The sequence below is a fragment of the Canis aureus genome, chromosome 33, assembly GCF_053574225.1.
Source record: "Canis aureus isolate CA01 chromosome 33, VMU_Caureus_v.1.0, whole genome shotgun sequence".
NCBI lineage: Eukaryota > Metazoa > Chordata > Mammalia > Carnivora > Canidae > Canis > Canis aureus.
In genome coordinates, this window is record NC_135643.1 from 4,218,432 (window position 1) to 4,244,542 (window position 26,111).

General features: G+C 35.9%; 1 non-coding gene across 1 annotated transcript; it reads right to left on the bottom strand.

Annotated features, from left to right (window-relative positions):
- Positions 1-9,090: 9,090 nt before the first annotated feature.
- On the bottom strand, positions 9,091-9,192 carry LOC144304426 (U6 spliceosomal RNA). Its single transcript, XR_013371339.1, has one exon. It is a non-coding gene; the product is annotated as a U6 spliceosomal RNA (small nuclear RNA).
- Positions 9,193-26,111: the final 16,919 nt, after the last annotated feature.

Below are 26,111 nucleotides of genomic sequence, written 5' to 3' on the forward strand. Positions count from 1 at the left end.
GATCTTAGTTCAAGTTTATATATCTTATTAAAACAATAATTTTTGCTTTTAAAAAAATCATTAAAAAATACATTTTCTTGCCTTGTTTTGTTTCCTTTTCTCTCCCTAAATGTGACAATATTAAAAGTAGTACTACAGTTGTTTATGCAAGCTACTTAACCATTGAGACACAAGAAGGGAACAGCAGCATCAGTGAATGTATTTCTTTTTTTAAGTTTCATAAATTGCCCCTTTGTTTCTATGATATGTCGATAGACTGCAGATACTGTGTGTTCCGCTATTCACTTTCCTACAGCAGGACGAAACTGCTGGGACCCTTTCTAGAAGGTCATCATTTATGGAATAACCACAAATGTGATCAATCAAATCATTCCAATGGAGCAATAGCCGGTACAACCTCAACAGACTTTGGCTTTTGAAGCCAGATCGCTTTAGTGACAGACATAACCCTGGTGGGTCGGCAGCATCCTTCACTGCTCACTCTGCCATCTGCCACTGTGGAAACTTCATCATTAGAGGCAGAGTTGTTGCTGGACAAATTTGCAAATGGTTTTGAGGGCATTATTATTGCACAGAATGTTACCATCTGTAAGTAGGCAAATCTGAATTACAATGTATGTCTACCTAACTTTCTTTCTCTATGTATATCTTAATAGAAAATGTGCATGCATTAATCTCAAAATTGGAACATTTCAAAAAGAAACATTTCCTTTGTGTTATGGAACTATAGCTTTGCAAAGGACCTTGAGAGCTTAACTTCCTACTTTTAAACCCTTGTGCATTTAAACTATCACAGATCAAAGATTATCTATGTTATTTTGTCTGTCCTTCACAAAATATTTTTAATTATATGATTTAACTCACATTTTTATATTGCTTTATTATATTATTATCAAATATTCCCATTTACATATATGTGTATGTATGTTTTTAAAAAATATTTTAACTATACCTTTGAGATATCACAAGCTACCCTCTTGCAACTTTGAATGCCATGAAATAAATTATAAAGATGAGAAAGACAAATTAATAAAAACATTAAACCAGAAGTTTCAATTCATAAGCCAAGCTCTATTTTGTACATATGATATGTATAGAAATATATTATGTATATATACATATTTATATATATCATATATTTTAGGTCCTACTGCATAGGATTAAGATTAATATCATTGTAGTTATATAAGTATAATAATATAGTATTTTATATTATGTTGTTATATTATTATTATACTTTTTTCATTGTCATTGTACAGAGAAGGTAACCAAGGAACAGAAAGGCACACTCATGCTCAGGATCATATAGTTTGCAAGCTATAGATTAGAAATTTTGAACTCAGCCAATCTAGGTCTATAATCTGTGTTATTATACAATCTGAGTCTGAATGTCTAGAGTTTTAAAAAATATTCATAGATGATCTTTGGTAATGATGGAAGTGGAAGAAAGTATTCCATGAACACAGAAAGTAGAGAATGGCATTATAGAATTTTAAGTATCAAGTGTTAGTCTCAAATGTGCTGCCCAAATACACTCACTTTTCACTGTTGAATTTTAAAGACAGAGGGAAAATGTCAAATAAGAATCAAAGTAACTAATTTATTATAAATATAAGGTTAAGTTCCTAATACTTCCCCAGGATTTTTGCTTTGGAGAAAGAACTCAGTATTTTACTCTATCATATAATTGTTCTGGAGTTGTTATCCTGGTCATCAATTCTGAACAGTGAGATGCTTATCTATCTAGTCTCAAACAGAAGAATCTGAACAGAGAACAAGGATGTTAATCTGGCCTGAATGGACAGAGGCCAGGCACTGACAAATCAGGTGTGGAGCACAAGATTCTACTTTTAAGCCACAATAAACTTTTCCATTTGAAAACCTGGCCTAATGATTGTCTCATTCTCTGACAAATCACATGATCCCCTCTCTCTTGTGTGGGAAAAAGCTAGTAAAAAAGCATGGAGAGAGGATAGAGGCTTAGATGGATATTTCCTCATGCGAGGAATAATGGAAAACCATGAGCAGACATTCAAAAACTACCTCTTCAATTCTCACTATAGTCCATATTTGATATTAAAAAACATCTTAGCAAATTAAATGTTTGGAGATATCCTCTAGTAAAGGTAGATTAATAGAACTAGTGTATGAGTAACAGTAAAATTATATTGAACATGGTAAAATACTGTCAACTCCAAATTATCTGTGTCATTAAATCCTTCTGCTCATCAAAAGCTTTGAAACAGGGTATGGAAACATTTTGACAGTGAGAAAAAAAGGAACGAGTAACACTAATTTTTTTTTCATTCATCTTATAACAAAAACAAATAGCTTTGCTTAAAAATTTATGTTCATGGGGAAGATGCAGAGTGGGATGACCCTAGGTACACCTGGTCCCACAAATACCACTACATAATATTCACATCAGTGTAGATAACCCAGAAAATTACCTGAAGACTGGCAGAGCTCCATAGCTAAATGAAAGAAGAGGCCACAATGAAGAGGTTAGGATGGGCCAAAAGACAGGAAGTAAAGAGACTCATGGGACTGTCCATGAGAGGAAAGGACTTTGCAGACACAAAGAGGGGAGAGAAGCAGAACCCCAAAATAGAGAGCCTACATGGGGAAGACAAATCCCCGTAACATTTGGCTTTGAGGACCAAAGGCGCCAAATTTCATGAGTTCTTACAACTTGTAGGACTTAAACTCTGGAATTAAAAAAAAAAAAAATCAGTAGGCTTGGCTCTGGGAGAATCAGGAGGACTAGAGGAAACTGATTTCCTACCTTAAAAGAGACGCACAACTAATGATTCACAGAGAAGCAGCAGTTTGAAAAATGCTAGGGCATACAGGAGGAAGAGTTATTTGCTAATCTCAAATCAGGTCTCAGAGGGATAGAAATCACTGGGAGACTCCTCTGGGAACAAAAGAGCTAAGAGGCACTATTTCCTTCCCCATCCCACCTCCAGTGTAAACACATGGCCACCTGGGAGACATGCTATTTAATTTATTAGCACTGTATCCTGTCCCCCCTGCATTATGTTCTTTCCAATCCACTCCATTGGACAGCCCACTTCAGTCCTGGCACTGCAGGGGCCCTCTCACAGAGGACCCAGGGCACCCAAAGCTTCCTAGCAGCAGTGCTCCACACACACTACTTCCCAATGCTATGCTTCAGTAGATCTGCCCTCTCCAATACTTTCCTGGGGCTCATGCAGGCCTGTGTCACAGCCCTAGCAGTGCGTAAGCAGCCACTGCAGTAGCCAGTGCCACTCTGAAATGACCTTGGCTTCAGAAAAAAAGAAAGATAACCACACACACCACTCAGATGTAGGTCCCAGAAGTGTATTAGAAGCAGACAAGTGGTCTGACTGCAGGCTCCACCCACCAAAGAAAGCTTCTCAGGGGACAATAGGAGGAAAATGTCTGGCAGTGTAGTGCTACTACATCTCTGGCAAACACCTGGTCTGACACAACTCAAGCTCAAAGAGTCCCCAGACTGGCCCATTGACACCACAGGGGCCAATTACTGCCCACAACAGGCAAAACATCATTGTAGATGACTGGATTGAAGAAAAAAGTGGTTCAGCTACAACAGCAGGGTATTTGCAATACACATAGAGACACCCCTGAAGTTCCAGGTTCGGTGTGAACAGGGGATGCTACACACCAGGGCACTAAGGACCTCTTGTTCATAAGGCCACTACTTTCCAGTGCAGGAGACATAGCTCTAGCTCCTAACACAGAGAAAGACATAGAGGGTTAGACAAAACAAGGAGACAGAGGAATGTGTCCCAAATGAAAGAATAAGACAAAACCATAGCCAGAGACATAATCAAAACAGATATAAGCAATATATCTGATAAAGAATGTGAAGTAAGGATCATTAAGATACTCACTGGACTTGAAAAGAGTGGAGGACATTAGTGAGACCCTTGACAATGAGATATAAAAAAACCAATCAGAGATGAAGAACACACACACACAAAAAAAAAAGAGATGAAGAACACAATAAATGAAATTAAAAATATACTACATGGAATAAATAATAGACTAGATGAAGCAGAAGAATGAATCAGTCATCTAGAGGACAGAGTAATGGAGAGTAATCAAGCTGAGCAAATGAAAGAAAAAAATTATGCAAAAGAATAGACTTAGAGAACTCAGTGACACCATCAAGCATCATAACATTCATACTATAGACATCTCAGAAGAAGACGAGAAAGAAAAGGAGGCAGAAAATGTATTTGAAGAAATAATAGCTGAAAAGTTCCTGAATCTGGGGAAGGAAACAGAAATCCAGACCAGGAAGCAGAGAGATCTCCCAAGAAAATCAACCCAAGGAGGTCCACACAAAGACACATAGTAATTAAACTGGCAAAAAAAGTAATGATAAAGAAAGAATTTTAAAAGCAATAAAAGAAAGCAGTTACATACAAGAGAAACCTCATAATGCTATCAGCTGATTTTTCAGCAGAAACTTTGCAGGCCAGAACCGAATGATATGATATAGTTCTAAAAGGAAAAATATGCAGCCAGGAATACTTTATCCAGCAAAGCTATCATTCAGAATAGAAGGAGAAATAAAGAGTTTCTCAGAAAATCAAAAGTTAAAGGAATTTATGACCATAAATCAGCCATTTAACAAGACATGTTAAACATCCAACCAAACTTTTAACAAGAAAAGTTAAAAGGGACTCTGAATAGAAAGATCATGAACAAGAGTAAAGAAGGTATAAAGCACAGAAGCAGTAAAAATAAGTACATCTGTAAAAATCAGTCAAGGGACTCACAAAATAAAAGGATGTAAAGCATATCACCACTAACTTAAAATGTGGGGAGGAGAGGAGTAAAGAATGGGTTCAAAATTAAGTGACCATCAACTTAATATAGACTGCTATATGCAGAAGATGTTATATACAAAGCTAATGGTAACCACAAATCTAAAACCAGTAATAGATATGAAAAAAAAACCCAGCAGAAAAAGGGAACCAAGTGTATCATTAAAGAAAGACAACCAAGATGAAAGAAGAGAACAGGAGAAGAAAGAAACAAAGAAAAACTACAAAAATGACCATTAAATGAGTAGCAAAATATTAATAAGTACAAACTTATCAATAATTACTTTGTGAACTAACTAAACACTCCAATCAAAAGACACAGGGTGACAGAATGGATGAAAAAGAAAGACCCATGTATATGCTGCCTACAATAGGCTTATTTCAGACCTAAAGACATATGTAGATTGAGTGAAGAGTTGAAGGAACATTTATCATGCAAATGGATGTCAAAAGAAAGTCAGGGTAGCAATACTTACACCAGACAAAACAGACTTTAAGACAAAAATTATAACAAAAGACAAAGAAGAGCACCATATAATCATCAAGGAAACAATTCAACAAGAAGTATAACAATTGGGAAGCCCCGGTGGCGCAGCGGTTTAGCGCCGCCTGCAGCCCAGGGCGTGATCCTGGAGACCCGGGATTGAGTCCGACATCAGGCTTCCTGTATGGTGCCTGCTTCTCCCTCTGCCTGTGTCTCTGCCTCTCTCTCTCTCTAGCTGTGTCTCTATGAATAAATAAATAAAATCTTAAAAAAAAGAAGTATAACAATTGTAAATATGCATCCACCACAGGAGCACCCAAATATTTAAAGCAGTTAATAGCAAACATAGAAAGTATTAAATAGTAGTACGATAATAGTAGGGGACTTTAACACCCCACTTACATCAGTGGATAGATTATCCAAATAGTGGCTTCTAATGGCACCTTGGACCAGATAGATTTAACAGATATATTCAGACATTCCATCCTAAGATAGTGGAATACACATTCTTTTCAAATGCATAGGAAACATTCTCCAGAATAAATCATGTATTAGACCACAAAACAAATCTCAACAAACTCAAAAAGATCAAAGTCATTCTATACATTTTTCTGACCATGACATTATAAAAATAGAATCAATCACAAGAAAAAAACTGGAAAGAACACAAATATAAGGAGCTTAAATTGCATGCTGCTAAACAATGAATGGGCCAACCAAGAAACCAAAGAGGAAATTAAAAAAAATACATGGAGACAAATGAAAAGAAAACACAATGATCCAAAATCTTTGGGATGCAGTAAAAGTTGTTCTAAGTGGGAAGGTTATAGCAATACAGGCCTACCTCAAGAAGCAAGAAAAATCTAAAAACAAAAACAAAAACAAAAACAAAAACAAAACAAAAACCATGTAATTTATATCTACTTTATATCTACTGGAGCTAGAGAAAGAAGAACAAATAAGAGCCAAATCTAGTAGAAGATTACAGCATAAATACATGAATTAGAAACTAATATAACAAATCAATGAAACCAGTAGCTGGTTCATCAGAAAGATCAACAAAATTGATAAACCTTTAACCAGAGTCATAAAAGAGTGAGAGAGACAGAGAGAGAGAGAGAGAAAGAGAGAATTCAAATAAACAAAATCAGAAATAAAGAGAAGAAATAACAACCAAAACTACAGAAATACAAAGAATTATGAGAATATTATGAAAAATTATATACCAACAAATTGGACAACCTAGAAGAAATGGATGAATTCTTAAAACATATAACTTTCCAAAATTGAATCAGGAAGAAATAGAAAATTTGAGCAGATTGATTACTAGCAATGAAATTGAATCAAAAACCATAAAATTCCCAACAAATATAAAAATCCAAGACTAGATGTCTTCCCAGGTGAATTCTAACAAATATTTAAAGAAAAATTAACACTGGGGATCTGGGGGGCTCAGTTGGCTAAGCATTTGACTCTTGATTTCGTTCAGGTCATAATCTTGGGATCATAAGATTGAGCCCTGTGAAGAGTCGCTTGGGATTCTGTCTCTCCCTCTTCCTCTGTTCCTTATCCCACTCACAGTCTCTTTAAATAAATAAATAAATAAATAAATAGTCTTTTTAAAAAATTTTAAAAGATAAAGAAGAGTTAATACTTATTCTTCTCAAACTATTCCCAAAAAAATAGAAGAAGACAGAAAACTTTCAAAATCACTATACATGGCATGCATTACCCTAATTCCAAAACCAAATAAAAACACTATAAAAGAAACAAAACAAAACCAAAACAAAAACCAAAACTATAGGCCAATACCTCTGATGAACATAGATGCAAAAATCCTCAACAAAATAATAGCAAACCAAATCCAACAGAACATTAAGAAAATCATTCACCACAATCAAGTGGGGTTTATTCTCTGGATGCAAGGTAGTTCAATATTCACAAACCAATCACTGTGATACATCACATCAATAAAGGAAAGGATAAAAAAAAACCATGATCATTTCAGTATATGCAGAAAAAGCATTTGACAAAGTATAACATCCATTCATGATAAAAGTCCTCAACAAAGTAGGTTAGAGAGTACATACCTCAACATGATCAAGGCAATTGATCATGAAAAACTCATAGCTGACATCATACTCAAAAGTGAAAGAGTTTCTCCCTTCAGCTTAGGAATAAGGCAAGGATATCCACTCTTACCATTTTTATTCAACAAAGTATCAGAAGACCTAGCCACAGCAATCAGACAAAAAAAAAGGGAGTAGGATTTTCATTAATTGTATATAGCATGACACTCTACACAGAAAACCCTAAAGACTCCACTAAAATACTATTAGAGGTGTTAAATTAAGTCATAACTTTGCAGGATACAAAGCCAATGTACAGAAATCCATTGCATTTTTATACACTAACACGGAAACAACAGAAAGAGAAATTAAGAAAGTAAATCCATTTATAATTGCACCAAAAATATAAAATACCTAGGAATGAACTTAACCAAGGAGGCGAAAAACCTTTACTCTGAAAACTATCAAAGATTGATGAAAAAAATTGAAGATGACACAAACAAAAATGGAAAGATATTCCATATTCCTGGATTGGTAGAAAAAAAAATTTAAAACGTACATATTACTGAAAGCAATCTACAGATTTAATGCAATCCTTATCAAAATTCCAATAGCATTTTTCACAGAACTAGAATAAATAATTCTAAAATTTATATGGCATCACAAGGACCCCAAATAGCCAAAATAATCTTGAAAAAGGAAAACAATCTGGAGGTATCACAATTCCAGATTTCAAGTTACATGACAAAGCTGTAGTAACCAAAACAGTATGGTACTGGCACAAAAATAGACACACAGACAAACGGAACAGGACAGAAAGCCTAGAAACAAACCCACAATTATATGGTCAATTAATCCTCAACAGGAGAGGCAGGAATATGTAATGGGAAAAAGAGAGTCTCTTCAACAAGTGGTGTTGGGGAAATTGGGCAGCTACATGCAAAAGAATGAAACAGGACTACTTTCTTAGACCACACACACACACACAAAACTAACTCAAAATGAATTAAAAATCTAAATGTGAGACCTGAAACCATAAAAATTCTAGAAGAGAGCACAAAGCAGTAATTTTTCTAACATTGGCTGTAGCAACATTTTTTAGGTATGTTTCCTGATGCAAGGGAAATAAAAGCAAAGATAAACTACTAGGACTACACCAAAATAAAAAGCTTCTGCACAACCAAGGAAACAGTCAACGAAACTAAAAGCCTACTAAATGAGAGAAGATATTTGTAAATAACATATCTTATAAAAGGTTAGTACCCAAAATATATAAAGAACTTAAGTGATTCAAACCCCCAAAATAATCCAATTAAAAATGCACAGAAGACAAATTAAATCTTTAAAAGCAGGGAGTGGGGAGCACCTGGGTATCTCAGTCAGTTAAGCATCTGCCTTTGGCTCAGGCTGTGATCCCAGAGTCCCAGGATGGAGCCCTACATAGGCTCTCTGCTCAGCAGAGAGTCTACTTCTCCCTCCCCCTATTTGTGCTCTCTCTCTCCTCTCTTTCAAATAAATAGAATCTTTAAAAAATAGTTTTTCCTAGCAGTTTGATTTTTATTCACCAGATTCATGATAATTTGTCCACTGATTATGACTTTACTAATCAAGCTCTTAATAATTAGAGAGATAATAAAAGAGAATGTAGAAATCTTTTAGCATGTGGAACATTGCTACAATACTTTCTCCTCACAAAATATTATTTTAATATTTCATGAGTTTGCATGTTATTCTTGTGCAGGGGCTAATATTCTCTCTATTGTTCCAACTTTAGTATATGTACTGCCAAAGTGAGCACAGAAAACATTATTTTAAAAGTAAATAGTGGTTCTGGTAGATTAAATTAAAATTTAGAGCAGAAACATAGTGGATCAGATCAATGTTTAATGTTTCAGAAATAACTGGCAGTGATCTGCAAATAGGAGACCAGATAGGTAATATTTTAATGACTTGAACTCAGCAGCAGAGAGTGGGTGACAATTATCTAAATTTGAGAGACATTCCAGAAATGGAGATGGAGGCTGGAAAAGAGGAAATGTTAAAGAGAAAATCAAAACATAATCCCAAGTGAGTAGCTGCAGTGAACACTTACTAGCTTTTCATAAAAGTGGGGATACAGATTACAGTGATGATGAAGAGTTGAGGAAATTTTTGAAAGCTCCATATCACGACATAATAGCATGACCATTTAAGACATTTGAAAGTCTAAACCTATCTGCCCATTGTCATCTCCCTTTACTATCTACTAACCCTCTCTCTTACCCCAGTGCTCCCTCCAAAGGATCTAGTAAGCCAGTAGTAGAAACATGTTCTGCAGTTTTTATTTATACCATTTTCCTCCTGGGTGATATAAAATCCTTCTCTCACGTCTCTGCTGCTAAGTAAAATCGCTCTGGTTCTACAAGGCTTGACTCAAGTGTTGTGTACCTCACCTCTCAGGCAATATCAATTACTTCTTCTGCTATGTCTCTGGAAAATTTAGTTCATGACTTTATTATAACCCTCCTAACATGATTATTTTCAATGGCAGGCTTCAGTCTATTCCACTAGAATAGAAGTGCTTACAGGCTTAATTTTCTTTGTTGTGGAAATGAAAGTCTCCTTATGTAAACTGCTATGTGTTATGTAGCATTAACTAGTCAAGACATATTTACCTACTCTTGTCATTCACTGTGCTCAGTTGCTGGTGATGCAATAGTAAGTCAGACCATTATGGTCCCTCTAAACCTAACACCTATTAGATGACACAGAGATTCAAAGAAACTAATAAAACATGGTGTCATAAGCTTAATAATTATGATGATGATCGTGATTGTTATGTTAGTTAATAGTAACTGAGTGCTTTTTTAGATTTATTTATTTATTTATTTATTTATTTATTTATTTATTTATGAGAGACACAGAGAGAGAGGCAGAGACATAGGCAGAGGGAGAAGAAGTCTCCCCATGGGGAGCCCGATGAGGGACTCCATCCCAGCCACTGAGGCACCCAGATGCTCCTACTGAGTGCTTTTATGAGCCAAGGATGATACAAGCACTGTACATGCATTATCGACGCCAACCCTCACAACATCTCTGTGACAGTTGAGGCAAGAGTTCTTTTATAGAGGTCAAGAGAACACGTATGTGTTCTAAGACTTCGGGAGTCAGCGAAACCTTCCTTAACAGAGAGACTTCTAAATTGAGACCTGAAAGAATGACTGGATATTCAGGTAAGAGACAGAAGGAATGAAAGAGAAAGACAGAGTCTGAGAGAGAGAGAGGGAGAGAATGTGTGTGTGTGTGTGTGTGTGTGTGTGTGTGTGTTCCAGGTACAGTTAGAGACAGGAGAAATGTTTCTAACAGGAAGTAAAATCCAAAGTCTAATCGGTATATATATATATATATTTAGTGGATGGATAATAGACTTTCTACTTCCAAAGTCAGAGTACATCATGGAGCTTAATTCCTTTGGAAACAGTCACAAGAACTAAAAACTGGACCGGATCCATTGTCCTCATTTTACAGATAGAAGCACTGAATACTACTAGTTCAAGGAAATGAGTTCCCAGTGCCATGCAGAGTCATTGGCAGGAATCAGGCTCTGGGGCCAGTCTCTTTCCAGGGCACCCTGCTGGGACCTCTATGGATTGTCACACGGTTTCCACTTCAGCCAGCTAGCAATAAATGTATGCAGACAAAAACATGTTTTATAATTCCCAACTACCACATTCCAGCTCACATTCTTCCCTTGATTATTATTTAATAAGAAAAATATAAATTATAGAATATAATAGTACATATCTGTACTTAATCTCTAAACAGATGTGATCTAGAAATGATTCCTTTCAATCTTCCCTTCAACACATCAGTTCCATCCTGAAAATGCATCATGACTTTTCATCTTGTAGGCTCTATTTCCATCTTAATCATATCTCTGATGGACAGTCTTAGTTTACTCCTATTTGGAAGTGGTTTACATCAGTTGTAAGAGTATGGCCTTTGGGGGCTGGCAGACTGGCATCCTGGTTCTGCATCTGCCACTTACCAGCTGCGTGACCTTGGGCCAGGCACATAACATGTCTGCATTACTACCTCACCTCATAGAGTCCTTGTGGGAATTAAGAGACCACATGCGTGTAAAGTACAATGCATAGTGCTTGATAAATGGTTAATTGTGAAAATTTTTGACTTGTGAGATGCATTTTTAACACCAAATCATAAAATAATAGCTGCTTTAACTATTCCACCTTTACTTATAGGGTCTATAGACTGATAACATTCTTACTTGCCAAAACGAAATACTCATTTAGCTCCCACCGCTGGACAGTAGACTTTGCAAGATCAAGAACTATGAATTTCCTTTAGATTCTGGCATCTAGTACTATGATAATCACATGGTGAACACTCATATATTTTGGTTAAGTTACCTATTTGGTGTCTGAGCCAAAGTTAAACTCAGGCTTCCTGAGTGTGTGTGTGTGTGTGTGTGTGTGTGTGTTTGTGGTTTACTACACCAAAAATTAAAGTAAAATAAAATTTTCTGATTCATTTTGTAAAAGCATATTCTGGGGGAAATTTGGTCTTAGAAATCTCAAGTTATTCTATGATGTTCCAATATGATGCCTTTTATTCTGCCTGAACCCCAGTGGTACAAATTCACATGAATATTAATAGTTGGGAAGAGAGTGAGGACTTCAGCTGAGTAGTTAGGAAGTGAGGCAGTGCTTAGTGTGAATACCCTGCTGGGTGGTGAATATACGGCATGGCTCAGTCACTGTGTTTATGCATTTTAAATTGCTTTCTTTACAACTCCAGTCCAGAGAAAACATAATCTCCGAGCCAAACTGGATAAGGGCATTCCAACCCACTAAAGTAAAATTGAGAAATCTCAAATAGGCACCATACCCCTTGGACTTGGCCACAGCTACTTACGTAGAAATAAATCCACAAAATGAGCCCCTTCAACATACTATACTTACCCAAACCATAACCTTATAAAGAGAGTATGAACAAATGTTATTGCCAAACCCACTTAAATCACTTCAGCTGTGGAGTTCCTGGCCCTAATTTTAGTAGCAGCATTAACAGTTGAGGGACATAATACTGTGGCTTGCAGATGTAAAATATCATAGGACCCTGAGCAGTTTCTCCTGATGGGATGACATCAGATTCTCCCAATAACTGAATGCATGCTTTCTGGATTCATCTACTTTTTTTTTTTTTTTTTTTTTTTTACAAGCCAGCCATCACTGTATGCCAAAAAAAAGTGAGCAATGATTTTCCCTCCTCCTTTTGCTCTTGGGTCAATAATAAATATACGTGGAACACATTATGGTTGGATGTACAAAATTATCCTTTAACTTAACATTTATGAAGCAATTTGTTAGAAGACTAGTGGTGATATGGGGTACCTTAGTGGCTCAGTCAGTTGAGCTGCTGGTTCTTGATTTTTGACTCAGATCATAATCTCAGGGTCCTAGGATGGACCCTGCATCTGGCTCCACACTCAGCGGGGAGTCTGCTTTGAGGCTTCTCTCTCTCCCTCTCCTGCTGCCCCTACCCCTGCTCTCTCTCTCTCTCTCTCTAAAATAAATAAATAAATCTTAAAAGAAATAACAGTGATGTGATGGTTTTCAGACAATATATTGTGTTAACTGCTTGAAAATACATAAAATTTAGGAGCTGCAGTTTCCATTCTTAAGTAGAAGAGGTATATTCTGATGTTTTGGCATGGTTAAATATTCAGTCATCCCCTGCCCTGTCTGTGGGAAATATGCTAAGAGCTTTTTGTTACTGCTTGTGAACTTCCTGGGCAAGTGAAACCCAGAATTCCATAGCCCTGATGCCAGTGTGTCTCGCTGCATTTGATGGATGCAAATAACCTTGTCTTTAATATTTTGATTGATCTGGAAGGTATTGCAAGGGATTTTTTGTCACAAGAGAATCCTACGGAAGCAAATCCTACTCCAAGACTTCATTCAGTTTACTCTCACTAATGCCTGATGTCTTTGATATAGAAATGTCTCCTGAGTTTTCATATTCCACAATAACAGTACATATTTTAGGTTGGCCACTATCCAACAAATCAAAGTGAGCCTTTAAAAATAACATGTCTCAGGGGGTCCCTGGGTGGCTCAGCGGTTTGGCGCCTGCCTTTGGCCCAGGGGGCGATCCTGGAGTCCCGGGATCGAGTCCCGTGTCAGGCTCCCGGCATGGAGCCTGCTTCTTCCTCTGCCTGTGTCTCTGCCTCTCTCTCTCTCTCTCTCTCTGTCTATCATAAATAAATAAATAAATCTTAAAAAAAAAAAAACATGTCTCCGTATATCTCATTTTTCAGCAAACAAAACAAAAACTAAGTGAAAATAATAAATCTCTTCTGTAAAAATGTTAAAAGTCCTTAACACTAGGAAAACATATTTTCAAGAAAAGGACAACCAAAGGTCTGGTTTGGCACAAGGAATAAAACTGCAAGTTAAGAAATGGAAACAAATTTTTCTTCCATCTACAAAACAAAGAAAGAAAAATCATAATCTGTGGCATGTGGTAAAGTATCCCTGTTGTGAGGTTCATGAAGCTTATGAGGTTCATGACTCAAAGTAGACAGCTTACTAAGGCACAAAAAATTATTTAGTTTTACTGGATGAGCCTTCTGGATATGTTTAAATGTATACAGTGAGCAAATATTTTAAAATATTTATATTAAACTTGAAATGTTTGACACAATTGAAATTTGTAAGTTTTACATGGGGTCCTAGTAACGGCAAAGATTTTCCTCTCCTGTTCTTTTTTTTTAAGGTTTTATTTATTTATTCATGAGAGACACAGAAGAAGCAGAGACATAGGCAGAAGGAGAAGCCAGCTCTGCGGAGAGCTTGATGCAGGACATGATCCCAGGACTCTGGGATCACAACCTGAGCTGAAGGCAGACGCTCAACCACTGAGCCACCCAGGTGTCCCTCCTCTCCTGTTCTGTTTTGTGCCCATATTTCAGATTTATTTTTCTTTCTGGAGGGATGAGCTACTAAAGGAAGGGAGGGTAAAAAAATAGATTGAGACTGTGCACAAAATTTCCCTAAATATATACAAGATGTGGCCTTTGTTGTTGCATCTGTCAGATGGTGAACTTCTTGGCCACATAATCATGTTCATAGTCTCATTTTATAATTTTATGGTACCATTGTGTGCCAGGTATTTGCCCTTTATAGATATAGATACACTTCTCAATCAAACAACTGAGGTGAATAAATATGTACAAGTTGCTAGAAATCTACTCTGGCAGCCCATCTCGTGTTTGGACTGCTTTTAGGTTGGTCTCCATTTGGGGATTAATACACTGAGCCAGGACACAGGCATAAACATTAACCCTGGCACTGCAACCTTGTTGGCTTGTACTGTGCTAGAATTTATGAGGTCTCTCATAGAATTAAGACTCCAGTAGTGATTTAAACCAAATTAATCACATTGGCCATATTGGTTTGGTTCAACTATGGGATGTCTTAATTTGGTCAGAGGTGCATTAACCAGCAATTAAAATAAATACAAGAATATTTATTGTTCTTTCACTAACGGGCAAAACTACTAAGTAGAATGTAATTTAATTGTTGAATTATTCTGTTTTATCAACCCTTCAATATTTAAAATATGTCTTGTATTAAGGATGCCAGAGCCTATTTAGAAATATTTTTTAAAGATTTTATTTATTCATGAGAGAGAGAGAGAGAGAAAGAGAGAGAGGCAGAGACACAGGCAGAGGGAGAAGCAGGCTCCATGCAGGGAGCCCGATGTGGGACTGGATCCCAGGCCTCCAGGATCACACCCTGGGCTGGAGGCGGCACTAAACAGCTGAGCCACCCGGCTGCCCAGAGCCTATTTAGAAATATAAACGGACAGTCCCTGATTTATGAGTGTTCAACTTATAATTTTTTTATAATTATAAAAATATAAATATAAAAAAAATTATAATTTTTTTGACTCTATAGTGGTGTGAAAGCAACATGCCTTCAGTTAGAAACCGTACTTCAAATTTTGAGTTTTGACCTCTTCTTGGGCTAGCAAGATGCAGTGCAATGCTCTCATGATGTTGGGCAGCAGCAGCCACAGCTCCCAGTCAGCCACATGATCGTAAGGTTAAGAACTGATGTACTTTCAAGCATTCTGTGCCCACACAACAATTCTGCTTTTAACTTTCAGTACAGCATTCAATAAATTACATATGTGTTCAACACTTTATTATGCAACAAACTTTGTGTTAGATAATTTTATCTAGTTGTAGGCTAATGTAAGTGTTCTGAGCACATGTAAAGTAGGCACAGCTAAGCTGTGATGTTCCATAGATTAAACATACTAAATGAATTTTTGTCTTACGTTAGTTTCAATTTCTGATAAGCTTATCTGACTGTAACCGCATTGTAAATCAAGGAAGATCTGTAGGTAATGTAAAGCAGTTTATATTCATAAAATTATTGATATTTTTAAAGTACTAACTTCCTTTTCAATAAATATTGTATTTCAAATTACTTCATCTTAAAATAAAACCCACAAATATCAATAATTCTGTAAGCTAAATTTTCCCTTTTCTTTTGTATTCCTCTTAACATCCAGCATAGAGATTGATCAATATTTATAGAAGAAAGAAGACCATAGGGCTGTTGGATTAAAACTAATGTAGATTTTCGGTTCTATATCTATCAACTATTGCTACCATAATGCTGTGTAACAAACTGGTCCAAAACACAGTGGCTTAAAACAATAACTATTTATACCTATTCTCCAGTAAGTTCTTCTCTGAGCTCATCTCAATATTGTAGGACCTTATCAAATGCAGCTAGTAACAATCAGCACATTTTCAACTTTTGCCTCAAAATTTATTTCCTCCAATATTGGAAATTCCATAGGCACTTCTTCTCTTTCTTAAAGATTCTCACAGTTTTAACACATGTTATCTCTATGTAGGATTTTCCCAGGCTTTTCTCAAAGTTTCTTTGTTCTCCACCATCCAATCCCAAAACTGATACACATATTTCAAATATGTGTTATGGCAGCATCTCATTCTTAGCTACAAACTTCTGCATTAGTCAATATTGCCACAAAACACCACTTAGAAAATCACTTCACAATCCAGTGGCTTAGAAATAGTAATCATTTATTCTCTTTTGCGTGTTAATAGGTCAGCTAGGACTTGACTGACTAAGCTGGGCTCAGCTGGCTTTGGCTGCAAGCGATGGGTTGGATCTGAGTCCACTTTAGTCTCCAGTGAAGAGTAGACTCAGGTCTCCTCCAAGTGTGATAATTTGGGGGTCCAGGTTACAGTTGTAATTAGGTATCCCAGGGGAGCTTTTCTCCTGGTAACTGCAGAATTGCAGGATGCATGGCCAAGCACAAGTACATCTCAGTCTTCTGCTCTGTCACATATGTTAACATTTGTTTGACTGAAGCAAGTCACATGGCTGAGGGTTAGGGAAGTACACTTTATTTTGAAGTGTAGGTGTAATTATTATTAGAAGGAATTAAACAATTTTCATCAATAATTCAATCTACCATAGATTCCTCTGTTGAAATTTCACTGAAATAATCCAAGTAATGATTATTCTACCAACGACTGTTGAAAGTAATACTTAAGCTTTTTCAATTCCACATTCAGCATTCTTACTATATTTCCTAAAATACCATGCCAAAAGTAGGTAACATTAAGCCAGTTTAATAATCTTATAATCAGCCTGATCATATAGTTTAAAAGATTATTAAAACAAATGAAGCAATCATTTATGCATTTTATAAAGCTTAACAATCTCCTTAGGAATGAATGAAATAACAGTCCAAGAAAATCATCAGACTTTTCTTTCTAAGTTGTTTTGAAAGATTATCTTCAAAGCAATGCAATTAGGAAATAATTTTTGTTAATTCCTTCTCTCAAAAACACCTGGCAAAAAAAAAAAAAAAAAAAAACACCTGGCAAGTTTATATTAATGATAAGCTTCTTGTCTGAAATCTAATTCTTTGTCTTTCATAACCTGTATACATTCTGTTGGGTCCTTGATTGTGAACTGGCAGAAAGAGTAAAAAGTAGCCAACAGTCCCAGGTCACATTGTCCAGAGGGGATTAAGTTTCTCAGACCAAATCCATGCTTTAGTCATTGTTCTAGGGATCTAAATGGATGGGCAAAGGTAAGACAGTGGGAACCTTTGGGCAGAATTTAGCCGTAGCAATTAAAGGAAATTTTGTTCCTAAGTGCTGAAAGAGTGTGTCCATACTGGAGCTGCCAGTCACAGAGATGCAGAGTTATTTTCTAGTAACCCTGAGAGAGTAGACTTACGTGGATGTATTTGCCAGGTTTAGAGCAACAGGAACAACCTCAGATCTCATTTACTGACATGGAAGAAGACTCTAAGAGTCTGCCATCTTGTTAAGGATTGGCTTAAAAACTAGTCTGGTGTATTAGTTCTGTTGATTTAACAATTTGTCTGGCATTTTCCCCTGGTTCCTGAGAGGTAGCTTATAAATCTCTGGAATTCCCAGAGTGATAAGAGTGTGTTTGTTATTTATGGCAGGCCCCTAAATAGTTTGTGGTAATGAGATAGACTCAAGATGGAGGCTGGCCACAACCAGAAAGACTGAACATGTAATTAGAGTGTTATAGCTTTGAGTCACAGGATATCAACCAGACCCCCAGGGAGAGGAGAGAGGCTGAAGACTGAGTCCAATCACATAGCCAATGATTCAATCAATCATGTTCATTTAGTGGAATCCCAATAAAACTCTGGACACCAACACTTGAAGGCACTTCCCTGTTAGCAATATTCTGTGCATGTTGTTATACAATGATGTGCTGGGAGAGTGTTACATCCTGGTTTCTCAAGGAGAAGACACTGGAAGCTTTATGTTGGAACCCTCTCAGGTCTCACACTATATACCTCTTCTTTTGTCTGGTTATGATTTGTATCTTTTTTTTTTTTTTTTGCTATAATATAACTGTTACCATAAGTATAGTGCCTTCCTGAGTTCTGTGAGTTCCTAGAGACAATTACCAAAAATAAAGGGATAGTGGAAACTTCAGATTTGTCAATTGTTCAGGAGTCAGGTACCCAGGGCTGATAGTCTAACTTCAGGTAGTCACCATAAGGATTACTGCAAGTAGTCAGAACGGAGCCTATAATTGCAGTAGTTGCCTCTGGAGTGAGAATGGGCTAAGAGGGCCAAAGAAGATTGGGATTTGTGTATCCAGATGACTGAGAAGTTATCTTGTCTCTCTGAGGTAACAAGAATTTTATTCAACTTTCCAATCATATGTTATTTGTATGTATATAGTCAAGATTTCTTATTAAATCATGTTCAAAGCAAATGTTCAACTTATCAAATAATTATTTGTTAATAAATACTATACATATAATAATTATTTTAATTTTTATCTTTCAAATGCTTGAAAAAGAAAAAATATTTAAGAGTTGTATGCTATATATACATTATTTACCTGGTCTTCTTTTTTTTTTGTTTGTTTTTTTGTCCATATCCAACATTCTGTGCTCTGTTCTGTGCAAAAGCGACTAGATGTCTGGAAACTACAATTACCAGCCACCCTTCCCAGCTGGCTTTCTTTTACATTCTGGCAATGAGAGGTAGTGGAAAGTGATAAAGTGAAAGGAAAAAATATATTTTCCTTTCTTTTCTTTTCTTTTCTTTTCTTTTCTTTTCTTTTCTTTTTTTTTTAGGCATTAACTCTGACAGCGGCAGAAATAACAGCAAAGATACAGGCTCCTCTATGGCAGGATGGACTCGATTTCCACTCGGGTTCTTGTTGTAGAGTGGGGGCAAGGGGTGCTTCAGATTACAGAACAGTGTCCTTGGGCTCTGAATCCATTGCTAGAGCTACACACTTGGGGGTTTTGCAGTGTTAGCTATGGTATAAGCTCCTGGTTTTGGGCTACCTGGGTAGCTCAGTGGTTGAGCATCTGCCTTTGGCTCAGGTCATGATCCCTGGGTCCTGGGATAGAGTCTTACATGGGGCTCCCTGTGCTTCTCCCTCTGCCTATGTCTCTGCCTCTCTCTCTGTGTCTCTCATGAATAAATAAATAAAATCTTTTTTAAAAAAAAGAACTTCAATATATGGATGGGGATGGGGACAGGGACACAAACATTCAATCCATAAAATAATGAAACTCAATTCATAGACTTTAAACCAGGGAATCATGGCTTGCTTAGTTAAATACAATAAATAAGAAAAATCAAGAATAATTTTAGTAGTTGTTAGAAAATAGTATTCCATACTTTTTATGATCTACTTTACAGCTTTAGCCCTCTTAAAATAATAAAATAGGAATTGTCACTTTTATGCTGATTTCAGTGTTAGTAAGTTCTGTTCCAAATTTAAGTTGTTTTAAATTATGGGAGCATCTCTTACTTCTTGCCTCTATTTTGTAGTTGATATTCAAATTGGGAACAAGGTCTCTATTTTGTAGTTGATATTCAAATTGGAAACAAGGTATGTTTACATAGCATCCAGATTAAAGTATTAAAAATCTTTTCTGAAAAGAAAAGTTGTCTACTTCTATATATCCAGATGTTTGTATTATATAAATAACACAACTATTGATTATTTTTTTAATCCAGCTATTTGGTAACACATGAACACAATCCTATTCCTTGCATTGCTTTACACCTCCGTTTTTTTTTTTCACCTCCGTTTTCTTGTTTATAATATTTGAGTCTGTTCAGTGTTTATCAGTAAAATAAGGCCAAAATATACAAATTATTTTAGAAATTTTTTGGAAAAGCTCAAATGCAAGTTGTCACTAAAATATCATCGTTAGAGGTGTAATTTTTATTTTTAATATTTAAAAAAAACTTGAGAAATTAACTACAATCATATATCATATATTCATTCCTTTAATCTGGTAACCTTATTCCTGGTAACTTATACGAAGAAAAAAAAAGTAAATTGAAAGATATTCTATACTTATGAAGAACTTTGTCTTCTACTTGAACAAGGAATCTAAATGTTTAAAGTAGAATGTGATCTGATAAGTTAAGCGCATAACAGAATGATTACTGTATAATTATGACCATATAAAAGCACAGAAAAATAGATTTGACATAATGTGAAATGCGAAAGCAGAACATATGTTATGCACAATCAGAAGGAACTTCAAAACAGACATATACATTTTGACAGGTTAGCATGCAAAATGAAAATAAGATTTTAGATGGCTGAATTATGTTTTTGTTTTTAAAATAATCAATTTTGTTCATACTTCACTTTAATTTAAATAAAATGCTTCCTTCAAGTTAAAATGCTTCATTTGGAAAGGCACTGAAATGATGGGTAAGGCTGTAAACCAGAGAGGACTTTAAAGTTTGTTGCTGGAGGTAGAATAAGTCTAAAAACCAAAAAATCTTTTTGACTACACTTAAATAACAAAATCTGGGGGTGGGGGGGGATGTTGGGACTAAGGTCAAAAAGGAGCATTTTTTTCTCATTTCATGTTTATTCTAGTTAAGAATAAAGGCTGAGGAGGTAGATAAATGGAGATAAAATCATCAGCTTAATTACTGAAAAATTGACTGGACAGCGTGGCTTTAGATTTGGTCCAGGAAGGCTTGCTTCTTCCTACTAGTCCAATTCCTTAGTGTAGAAACTTGAGATACAGCACTGAATGGCCAAGTTAGGAGAGATACACTTAATAGGGTGCCTGGATAGCTAAGTGGGTTAAGCATCTGCCTTTGGCTCAGGTCATGATCCCAGGGTCCTGAGATTGAGCCCTGCATCATGCTCCCTGCTCAGCAGGGAGTTTTCTTCTCCCCTTCCCTATGCTCATGCTCTTTCTCTGGCTCTGTCTCAAATAAATACACACAAAAAAATTTTTTTAAAGGAGAGATGTACTTACCAGGACTGTATACTGTCTAAAAATGGAAAAGGATGGATGAAGAGAAGAAATTCCCCAGAGAAGAGCTTGAACTTTTTTCCCAGATCTTGTCCACGCATCTCAAACACTGACCAGGGTTCATCACCCTAGTGCAGATTTCTCTTTCCTCCTGTGACACTTTCATCAGGCACAATCAGATGCAAAACAAGTACTGTACAAATTTTTACTTTATTGTAAAGCTAGGAATGAAGTTGTGAAGGGAAAAAAAAAAAGCCAGGATGAATTTTTACTCTGGAAGCTTAATTTTACAAAATTTTTCCAGTGAGACAAAAACATCTTTAAATATGTGTGTTTGTGCAGGGTTGAATCTAGAGTGAGGTGAGTAAGCCACTTGCCTTTTGAGCTATAAATTTAAGGGGCTGCCCCCCAAAATCAATAATCAATACAAATAACATTTTTTGCAATATTCAAATCATGATGAATAATATATTAAAATGTTAAAGAAGGCAGGATCTGATTTTTCCTCTTGCCTCAGGCTCCATTATGGTTTGGCATGTCACTGACTTGTTGATTATATTTAACATATTTTAAAAGAATATTTTTCAATTTTGTCTTTTTTTTTCTTTTTGTTTTTTTTTTTTTCAATTTTGTTTAAATGTAAGGAACTTAAATTCTAGAGTTAAGTCTGAAAAGCCTAAAAAATGTTTTAAAAACTCTGAAAGTCTGAAGTTTTAAAAATTTGGTTGGTCATTCTTGTTAGCAAGAATTGAAAGCCGAAGGTAATACTCTTATGACTCTATAGCAAGAAATAATTTCAGGCCCAGAAATTTAGAGCACACAGTATTTTTACAAGGTCAAATCATTCTCGAAGTTCTGTAAAGCATCTTTGTTATTCACCAAAAAGTCATTGTGTACATACTGAACACCATGTGCTGCTGGTGCTGAGGGTACATTTCAATTTTTCTTAGACTTCAAAAATGCACTTTGAGTCCAGTGCTATTGCATCACAAAGAGAAACCTGGAGGATTCAGCTCCTCTAACAATGTATTTAGAAACAACATTTTTTTCCCCCTACTTTATAAGATGGAAAAACTTACCAATTCTTTTCTATATGCCAAAGAAGCTCCTGGGGTCTTAAAGGCGAAGTGCTTTTGAGCTCCTGAACTCTTTTGACTGTAAGCCAAAGGATAAAGAGTTAATGCCGTCTTCCTCTCTGCTGTATTCCAAAACAGGTTTAGCACAGTCTGTTGTGAAGTGACCCTTGGTCAGGAGACCAGCATTTAATACCAACTCTGTTTCTTGGTGATTCTGGTGATTCTGTGACTTTGATCAGGATAATTAATCTCTTCGGGCCTCAGTTTCCTTACTGATAAAGCACAGGAAGGTGTTAGAAGAATTTGTTGAGTAAATTCAGGTTTAAACAAATAAAGTCATTGTTATAAACTGTCATTTCACATAGTACAGGAACTGGCAATTTTTTCTGTAAAGGACAAGATAGTAAATATTTTAGGCTTTGCAAGCCATATGGCCTCTATCACAACTACTCAGCTGCAGTGCAAAAGTCACCACAGAGAATATGTGAATGAATAGGCATGGCTTTGTTCCAATAAAACTTTACAGAAACAGGCGGTGGTCCAGATTTGGCCCGTAGGCCATAGTTATGCCAATTCCTGACCTAGGACAATGTAGTATGGATTTAGGCACTTAGAATCTTTTCATGTTAAAGATCACTAGACTCTAAACTCTATGAGAAAAGGAACTCCTCTTTGTGTTCATCATTGGCTCCCTAAGAGCTTAGAGTTTTGAACTTTTTCAGGAAATGTTAGCTTCTCAGCTCAGAGCAGTGCCTGGCATTTAACAACTGATTAAAAAATGAGATAGATATCTTTTTTATCTAAAAATCTGTGATAAGACTTTTTACCATATACCCATTCTTTCTACACCTGTTTTCACACAATAGACAACTCTTCTGGAGAGTGTCAACTTTTTCCTCTCAGCATAAGATCAGTGATAGAGATAGTGCCACAACTATTAAAAAAGAAAAGGTACATGATCTGGATATCATGTTATTTATGCCCAAGCCCATAAAAAAATGTTAAGGCCCATGGGAATAAACATCATATATCACTGTGGTTTATTAGAAGCAAAGGGATTATGAATGACTTCTGTGTTAGCTCCCTAACAAAGCCATATTAGGCATGATACTATTTGGAACTTGTGAAACATATGCTTAATATATAATTTTAATGGAAACATGCCATATGTCATCAGGCATTTCTTCTTTTCCTCGACATCCTCTGCCTTTCTATTCTTTGCATTCTTTCTTATGAATACTTTTTCTCTGGGTATGGTGTTTCTGAGTTATTAAACATATTCAGGAGAGACTGCATCTAAAACCTGGATTGAACCCAAAGGCTAGTCTTGTCACCAAGTAGAGATATCATTCACTGACAATTCTGCTTTTGGTGGATCTGTTAATCTGTAGGGAAAGATATGAGGCTTTCTACACTATTATGTATAGAAAGCTTTTAAAAGAATAAAAATGTGTAGAAAACAATGGAAAAGTAGAGCTTAATGTAGAGTTTTTTACTTTTTCAAGAATTTTTAAAAAATACATGTAACCCTACACATACGTATTTTAATTTCAGATTATAGAAAAATATATACTTAGGAGGTTGTGATTCTAAGAAAATGATGCAATTTTAATATGAAAAATAAGGTAAATGTTAATCAAGCAAAATATGACATAGGATCTATAAACCTAGCCCAAGAATCTTATAAGAATAGATGATTTTTCAGTTTTATTTATTTACATATCAAAAAATTAAAGCATGTTTATTATATCAAAGCTCTGTGCTTGGACCTGGGAAGACCACAGATAGGTGGTCTTTACCTACAAAGATGCATTTGAAAGTATCCCAACATTGAAAGAACTTGCCATGTAGTCTAGGAAGCAGACGACATACAGATTACCCAGGGAAGTAAGGAAGGAAGCAAGGGTGAGGCAAGAAAGAAGCAGTTTTATTAAGGTGACTGGATATGGGCCAAGTGTAAAGAGGCCAAGCTTCGAGGTTTCAGTTTGGAGTGTTGTGATTACAGAGAGGAAGATAAAACTTCAAATTTCATCCTAACACACGGTTACTGGTAAAGAGCTCCAGTAGGCCATTGGCCAAAAGAGCAGGGTATCTAGAGACACTACTGTTAGGTACTACCGCTAAAGGAGAATATCAACAAAAATACTAATATCCAGATTGGAAATAGAATTCAAGAGGGATCACCTTTTCTTTTTCTGGTGTATTTTTATCTGTGTTGTGATAAAATCAAATGCAATATACTATTTTCTACAGGGGACAGTGTTTAGACTGTTCATTTCTGACATACATTAACCTGTATCTTAAAATTGTATTTAGTGGCCAGACTTAGAAAGTTCTATTCAAATCTGTAAAAAAGGCTTAGGCATTGCCTAAGCTGCTAGTTCAAAACTTGGAAGTCCTCAATCTTAGAGATGCTCTGAAAAATAGTCCATATGTCCTAATATTTACTACCAGAGGGAAAGGATGTATTTGTTATTTTTGCTCTGAGTTCAAATGGTGCATAATTAATTAAAATAGCCCGTGCTTCGAAACGCTTCAAAATTGTTGTAGTCATAAGGTTTGGTATTGCACCTTCAGTTCAAGGTCATTCCAAAACCATATTCTGTGTGAATTAGTGACCAGGTAGATGCAGAGCAAAAGTGTGCAAAGGGATTGGAAAATGGTTCTCTTCACGTGAGATTAGAATGGGGATTTTATTAGCAGAATAAAAGAAAATCCAAATATACATAGAATCTTCACATTAAGAGGACTTAGAACAGGCTGTGTGCTGGTTTGCAGGGCCCTGAATGATAATGGTGCATTTTTATACAGTTTTCCATGACAATGCAAGATGATACTGATTGTAAGTTACCCATGATGAAACATATATATTTCTTTCTTTGGGCTATTTACCTATCCTTTTCCTGAAATGCCAGTTTGGGGCATTTCACGCAAGTACAAGGCTAGAAAGATAATAAAAACCAAATGAGAGCTTGGCACATTTCTCAACTGTAATGAAACCAGAGTAATTGAGAGAGTCAGCAAATCACAGTTATCAATCAAATTGTGAAGGTGGTGGGTACAGATGCTAGACCTGATTTGCAGTTGTGGTCCAGAGAACCTGTTTTGTTTTGTTATTGATTATTTTTGTTTAATGTTTGCATTATTCCTGAAAACAGGACAACACACATTGTCCCAACCAGGACATACTTCTATTTCAACTTGAGAGGTGGGTCAAAGGTCACAGGACAGGGTCAATTTTTAAAAGGAATCTGCATAGCAAATATCTAATCCTAAAAGTGTTAAAAAAGCAGATGAGCTAATTGCAAATATAAGTAAAAAGAAAACAGACACTTCAATTAGTGCATCAGTTAATCTGGATAGATTGAAAACTCACTTCCCACTCAACTCTAAAATTAATCTTCTCTGATAATGGAAGAGATGTCATTGCAGTGATTTCAGAAATAATGAATTTACTGAGAAATTTAATAAAAGAAAAGGATAAATCCCAGAACTTGGCATTTAAAAAGAAAATACTGTTGCTCTTGAATTTTCATTTCCCTTCTTTTTCCCTCCTTCATTTGATCTTGCTTTTATCTAGAAAACACAATTATTTTCTCTTTTCTTCCTTTTTTTTTTTTCTAGATAAAAGACTGTTTCTGGTATTCAGACTGGATTCTTAACAAAAGCAGTTTTTCTCTAATTCTGAATTTTAAAAATCTAAGATTTTTTTTTTTTGCTCCAAACATTTTACTAAATGTGAGTGTTGACAGCCAGAGTCACCTAACCAAGTCTTGATTCTTAT